Source organism: Onychostoma macrolepis, chromosome 06 (genome assembly GCF_012432095.1).
Source record: "Onychostoma macrolepis isolate SWU-2019 chromosome 06, ASM1243209v1, whole genome shotgun sequence".
In the NCBI taxonomy this organism is placed as follows: domain Eukaryota; kingdom Metazoa; phylum Chordata; class Actinopteri; order Cypriniformes; family Cyprinidae; genus Onychostoma; species Onychostoma macrolepis.
The window spans coordinates 14,884,392-14,891,389 of record NC_081160.1 but is presented as its reverse complement, the minus strand read 5'-3'; positions in this window follow the sequence as shown (position 1 = coordinate 14,891,389).

The window sequence follows — 6,998 nt, the reverse complement described above, 5'->3', positions numbered from 1 at the left end:
CAGAAATGATTCAGGACTGTTTGAACATTGATTTGTATGGGAAAAGGCTGAACTCACACTTACTTCCTTTAAAGGGGTGGTTTACTGTGATTTCACTTTTGTCATTTTAAATAGTGTGTAATGTTGCTGTTGGTGCATGAACAGTATCTGCAAAGTTGCTGCGCTGAAAGTTCAACATAAGCGGAGATATATGTCTTTTAAAAATCAGGAAGTTTAATGCCTACAAAAATGACTCATATGGGACTACAACAAGATACTTCCCGGGTTGCATACGTAAAAAACCCATAAATTTGCATCAACCCCTCCCTCCGGAACATGCCAAAAAGGGGGCAAGGCCATGTTCTGCGGCTTTGTCGAAGAGGAAAAGTTATAGTGGAGAGTTGTAGCCATGCCATCGAAATGGTGTTATTTTCACCCAGCTGTCAGGTCTTCTGTGTTCGGGCTTCCTACGGATGCTGTAGTTCGTCAACAATGGTTAAAATTTATGTTTGATTATGTTCCTGACAATTACAATCCTAATTTAGCTCTCTGTGCTGCGCATTTTACGGAAGACAGCTTCCAGAATCTACACGAGTTCAATGCCGGATTCACACAGAAACTATTACTAAAACATGGAGCGGTTCCAACTTTAAAACCAGAGGCAGCAGTTGTTGGGCCACAACCTGTAAGTAAGATTTCATCATTTTAAATGTATTTGCATGTATAATTTCAGACGTAATGTTTTAGTTTTCTCAAGGACGTAAACAAATGCCAACGCTGGCTTTAGTAGCCAGTTAGTTCGATGCTATTTTGTGTGTATAAGACAAACGTGTACAAACTTCAAAAAATCATATGTAATCACAACAGCAAACTTCCATTCAGAAATGTTTTGTAAGAGCCGTGCTTGCGGAAGTTCTACTTGACTCTCTTCATTACCGCTTTCTGGGTCTGATTCTGGCTCAAACTGATACGGCAATATTGACACCATTATTTACATTTGACCGCAGCACATGCAACTGTCGCCCGTGAAGGTAATGGGCGTGAAGTTTCCGGACAATGTGCAGTACGCAGTTTAGCCAATCACAACACACCGGCCCAACTAACCAATCTGAGCCCATTGCCTGTTTCTGAGGGAGTGGTTTCAGAGAATCAGGAAGTCAACCGGTCGTTCAAATGACAGAGGAGAAAGCGGCTTACAATAAAGGTGAAATATATGAAAAATAAGGCGTTTTTTAACAAACGAAACACGAAGACATGTTATATTGCACCCCATAAACACAATCAAGCAAAGAAAAAAAGCAGTAAACCACCCCTTTAAATGAAAGCAAAAGAAGCTTCTCGGTCAGGAGAGACATATAGTCTCCTTTCTCTATTTAGAACACTTAATTAAATGCATATGCTTGGTGAAAGCACTGTAATTCATTAACCACAGAAGACTCTTGTTGCACTACATCGCCTTTAACGCAGTTACAAATCTGAAGACATTCTCCCATTGAGGATTACAAAAAGCGCCCTTTTAAAAACATTGCAAAATACATATAGGTTTTTAAGAGCCTTTAGCAAATTATATTAAAATTAAATTGAATGAAACTCTAAACGTTTGATGTCAGACCAGTTCCAGATTTTTTCTGGGTTAATAGGCTACTTTACTCATGCAAGGATGGTTGCATAAGCAGTTTAATTCAAAGCATACCCGCATTACACTAAATAGCGATTGAGGTTTTTTCTGAATGGTGACTCACTTGTGATTTTTTTTGTGGAATTTTCCAAAACATCAGAGTCAAGGAGTAGTACAACTGTAGCAGAAAATACAGTTGAACCAAGTTTTTTAATTTGTAGGACAGCACTGTTTTCCATGAAGGCCCAGTTCAAATAAGATACTTTTGTGGTAAAAGATGTGTGCTTAGTTTTTTGAATGTGTGCTTGTAGTGCACTTCAAATCTGAGTATGTATATTTTTATATTTTATAACCTGTAGTTGCAGATAATGTAAAATGAATGAAAAAAGTGTACATGACATGTTTTTAACACATTTAAATAAATTTGCACTTTTAAAAGTGTAAAATGTAAATAAAGTTAATTTTAAATGATTTTTTATTCATATTTTCTTTCACTTTAAAAACACTTATTTCGATTAGTTGACTAACAAATTAAAGCAAATATAAAGTATTTGATTATAATTATAACTAGTGTTATTTGATATGAAATTAAAAGGTAATACATTTTAACTTCATCATTACAAATGTATAATTACAATATTTCAATGCATGATCAATTTTTTTTATAAAAAATACATTAAAGTGTATTTTAGTTAACCATAAATGTTTGTCAGTATATTCAGAAGTACACTTTAACCATATATCAAGACAACAGAATGAACCATAAAATTACATATATGTTTATTAAATTGCAAATAACATGCAGTTATGTGTCTTAAAACATTGCATTCATTTCTCTTTTTAAGTTAGGCTATGTTATTAACAAAGTACCCCTTTTAAAAGTATGCTAAAGTGTACTTGTTTTTCACAAGGGTAACCATCATAGTGAATAACTGTGAGCTTTTGTCATAGTCTTGACTTGCTTATTTATTACTGCACCTCCCCCTCCTAAAGGCACCTTTGACTTTTTAGGCACTGGGAACTCAAACGGAGCGGTGGACACGAGGGAGTTAGTGTGTTCCGTCGGCTCCATGTCAGATCAGATCAGATGAGTCTGACGTGTTCAGAGCTGGGAAAGAACTAGATAAATCCAAAAGATCGTGGGGAATCACACCTCTTAACTCAGCTGGACGGGTCAAACTTTCCAAGCTGAACCAACAGAAAGGCTGAGCTCTTTGAGGCTATGTACGTGGAAAGTGTGTGATGTGGTGATTAGGGCTGAGTGTGTTCCTGATATTTATCATCTCTGGCAGATCTCCAATGGCTGTTGAAGAGCCACCTGCTGTAAGACTGGAGTTAGTTTGTACTTTTGTCCTCTCTGTTCAGCAAGGGTTTGACAACAGGCAACATTATATTATTTTCTTGGGAGTTTGCAGTTAGCAGTTCTTTAGCTATAAGATAAAACAAAATATGAATGGCTCCAAACAGATTTGGGAGATTTAAGTCACTCTTAAAACTGTATGATTTTCATTGCATTATATACAAAATATCAAACCATCATGATGTTCTCATGGGTGTCTTGGCAAAATAACCACTGATGTAGTTCTTTATATTATCTATACAAATCGCCACCTTGGAATTATTTAATTAAGTTCTATCTGCATTTTGAAATATTGAGCTTCAAAGTTTTTGCATTCCATATACCAAAAATGATATGGGGAACAAGTCTCCTTTGTACATGAAAATGATGGGGCCCCTAAATGTATACTCAATGTACATTATCAAAATCCTCTCAAATTTTTAAATGGGGTTTTTGGAAGGTTAAATACATTCATTCAAAAAAAATCACATTCTGCTTAGAATTCTAAGGTTCTAATTTGCAAAACCTTAAATGAAGCAATGATTTTCTAGAAACACAAACAATTTACATATAATTTGTTTTAAGACATTTATGCGACATTTATTTTATATTTTAGGATGAATAATTTTTTATTGTTCAAGTTAAGCATAAAAGGCAGTGCTAAATATTTTCTTCAATGCCAATTTTAATTTTAGGTATGAATGGTGGATAATTAAACATTATTGCATTAATGGTTTAGATTGTAAAGTGTTTTTTTTTGGGACAATATCAGCATAAATCCTTATCATTTCTACACTGTAAAAAGTGATAAGTTGACTTAACTTAAAAAAAATTGAGGAAACCCGTTGCCTTAAAACTTTTAAGTAAATGATAATTAAAAAAATAAGTTAAGTGAATTATCATTATATGTGGCCAATTTGGATGGTATTGTAGAGTATACTCAATATTCATTCTTAATACCTGTTAAACAGGTTTGATTCCAGCTCTTAACCTCTGAAACTGTTTGACGTCAGTTCTTGCGCCATTCAGACTCTCTAAATCGGTGTTTCATATATTCCATTTGTTCTATTTGTTTTATAAATTCAATTCATAAGTTGAGTTGCGTCTGTGTTCCAGAAGAAAGACAAAGCAAACAGAAGGTTGAAGAGCTTTGAGCTGAAATTGGCTTTGAAGAAAATTACTGGTTTACATGCAGCTCTGCCCTAACTGTTATACGTTAAAGTGAGACAGAATTAAAACATTCAAAACTGAAGCCTGACATTTGATGACTAATCATTTTAATGACAAACTGGAAAGTATCATTATACCAGATCTTAGATCTTAGATCATCATGGCAAGTGGAGTACTTATTACAAAATTAACATGCTTTATATAATATACTTTATTAATAGAAATGTAATGTAATGTAATGCAATGTAATGGGCTTTTATTTCAATTTTTTATTCATATTATATTATCTGAAAGTGCAGGTTACTGATACTACACTGTAAAAAGTGATAAGTTGACTTAACTTAAAAAAATTGAGGAAACCTGTTGCCTTAAAGTTACTAAGTAATAATAATTTTAAAAAATAAGTTAAGTGAATTGTTAAGTTCACTTAACTTTTTTTTTTTTAATTATTATTTAATTATTTTAAGGCAACGGGTTTCCTAATTTTTAAGTTAAGTCAACTTTCAATCACTTTTTACAGTGTACTAGTGCAAATTCAATACAATTTTACCTTCTGTTATCCATTTTCATGAACTTCTGTTGGGTCAAAACCTGCTTGAGTTGCTTTTTTATATTGTGTGTCTGAATAAATGGGTGTGAAGAATCATTACATAACCAGGATCAGAGCACATAATACGATTTATGTGGCAGAAATAAAAACAAAGCAAGTTTTACAATATATAAATAATAAATACATAATCCATGCATACTTGAAATGGCGTCACAGGAGAGCATGAGTGGGGTGTGCCCTGAAGCTATGAGGTTACAACTGTCAAATATTTCACAGTTTCACACACAAAGACTGTGGCTTTTGAGCAGAGGCGGTGTGTGCAGGCTCAAAAATCTGAAGTCTCCTGATGAAATGCGTGATATTGGTCACTTGCTACGTGGAAAAAAACCTCAATTTTATTGTAAGGTGTCGTGTTGTTGAATTGTTTTTTGGCTTGCAAAGAGTTTCAATGATGTGTCTTTGAGTAAACAAAAAGGAAAACCTGTAAAATGCAAATATTTGAACTAATCATAATGCTGTGTTCCTGTTTCCTGTTTCATTTCGTACCACATTTTATCAGATTAATATTATTTTACTTAACAAACTAATAATCATAACACCCTTGGAAGGTTTATTGGAATTTTATATAAGGAAAATTTTGTTTTGCTTACTAAGGTTGACTCTGATTGTACATGAATTCATATGATATAATTTCTTAATCATATCAAAGATCATTTAAGGTGAGCCAGAGGGCGTTTCTTTACCAGGAACTGTAGTGCCTTTGAATTAATCACCTCACTTTTGTTTGCTGTGTCCAGTAAACTGTATTATGTGTCATGGCGATTATCAAAATCATATGGTGACTATCAAACTCTTCTTTAAACATCAGGATACATGCTTTTATGATGCAAGATTGGCAAGTGGTATGAAATATATGCTTGCTTACACCATGGAAAATCAGTGATAGTGTTCAGAGAAAACTTTTATTGCTTAAGGGTTGCTCTTTTTTATATACTCAATGGAGCTCTCGGTTATGTGTCATTTAAATATCAGAGACGTTTCTCAGTGAGTAAATTGTTTTGAATGGTAACACTTGGTTTGAACTGCACAGCTCATCTGTTTGTTTGTGTGACGTGAGCTGCCCCTGTCAGAGGGACTGGTTTCACTACAAGGATGTGCAGGCACACCTGTTACGCAGCTTAACTTTATATGAGGTGTCACATTGTCTTGTTATCTGACGAGAGAGAGAGAGAGAGAGAGAGAGAGAGAGAGTGTAAGCGAAACACAGTTAGTAAAAAGGTCATGCTAGTCTGTTTTGAACTTTTTATTCATCAAAGCATCCTAAAAATGTTTCAGATGTTACACAAATACATTAAACAGCATGGCTGTTTTCAACATTGATAATAATAAGAAATGTTTATTGAGCACCAGATCAGTATAGGATGATCTAGTAGAATGATTTCTGAAGGATAACGTGACATTGAAGCCTGGATTAGCTGCTAAAAAAGCGGCTCTGCCATCACAGGAATACATTTTATTTAAACATTTTAAAATATATGTAATAATAAATCACATCATTACTGTTTTACTGTATTTTTGATCAAATAAACGCAGCCTTGGTGAGCATAAAAGACTTCTTTTAAAATAGTAGTGTTGTTATGGTTGCTCTTATATTTACCACAAACTTTGTATTTCTCTAAAGCTCTTTTTATATATGTTTATTACATATTGACTGGTTTCTCCCAAGGTTTTTTTCTCCATGTCACCGATGGAGCTTTGGTAGCTTGCCGCTGTCGCCTCTGGCTTGCTTAGTTTCAATAATGAAATGCCTTTAACTGAAAATTGAGTGTTTAATCTTGTCATTTTACATTATTGACACACTATTTTCCTATTGGAAAGTGTCTTTGACACAATCTGTATTGTTAAAAGCGCTATATAAATAAAGGTGACTTGACTTGACTATTACAATGTTTATTTGAGTCATATACTCAATGTAGTGGCCAAAATGATTAGAACACTTGGCATATTTAAACCTGTTAACTGTCACTGGCCCACCGGTGGGCCCACTTGCATTACATGTTTTAAACAGTAATATCTTAGTCTGAACCTAAAGCAATCCTGACAAACTATATATCGTTTGAAAGCTTAAAGACTTAATAGTTTTCATAATAGCGACTGATTTCTGAAATATTTTACAGAGCAACTGTAATTTATTAGTTTGTAAGAAGAGTACTCATCAGAGTCAGAGAGCGAGTTCTGACCTTTACTTTGAAATAGTGATACATATATAAAATCATGAAAAATCAGTAAAAATGTCTATTCATGTTCCTGTCAGGTGTTCAAAAGATAACATTCATTCTACT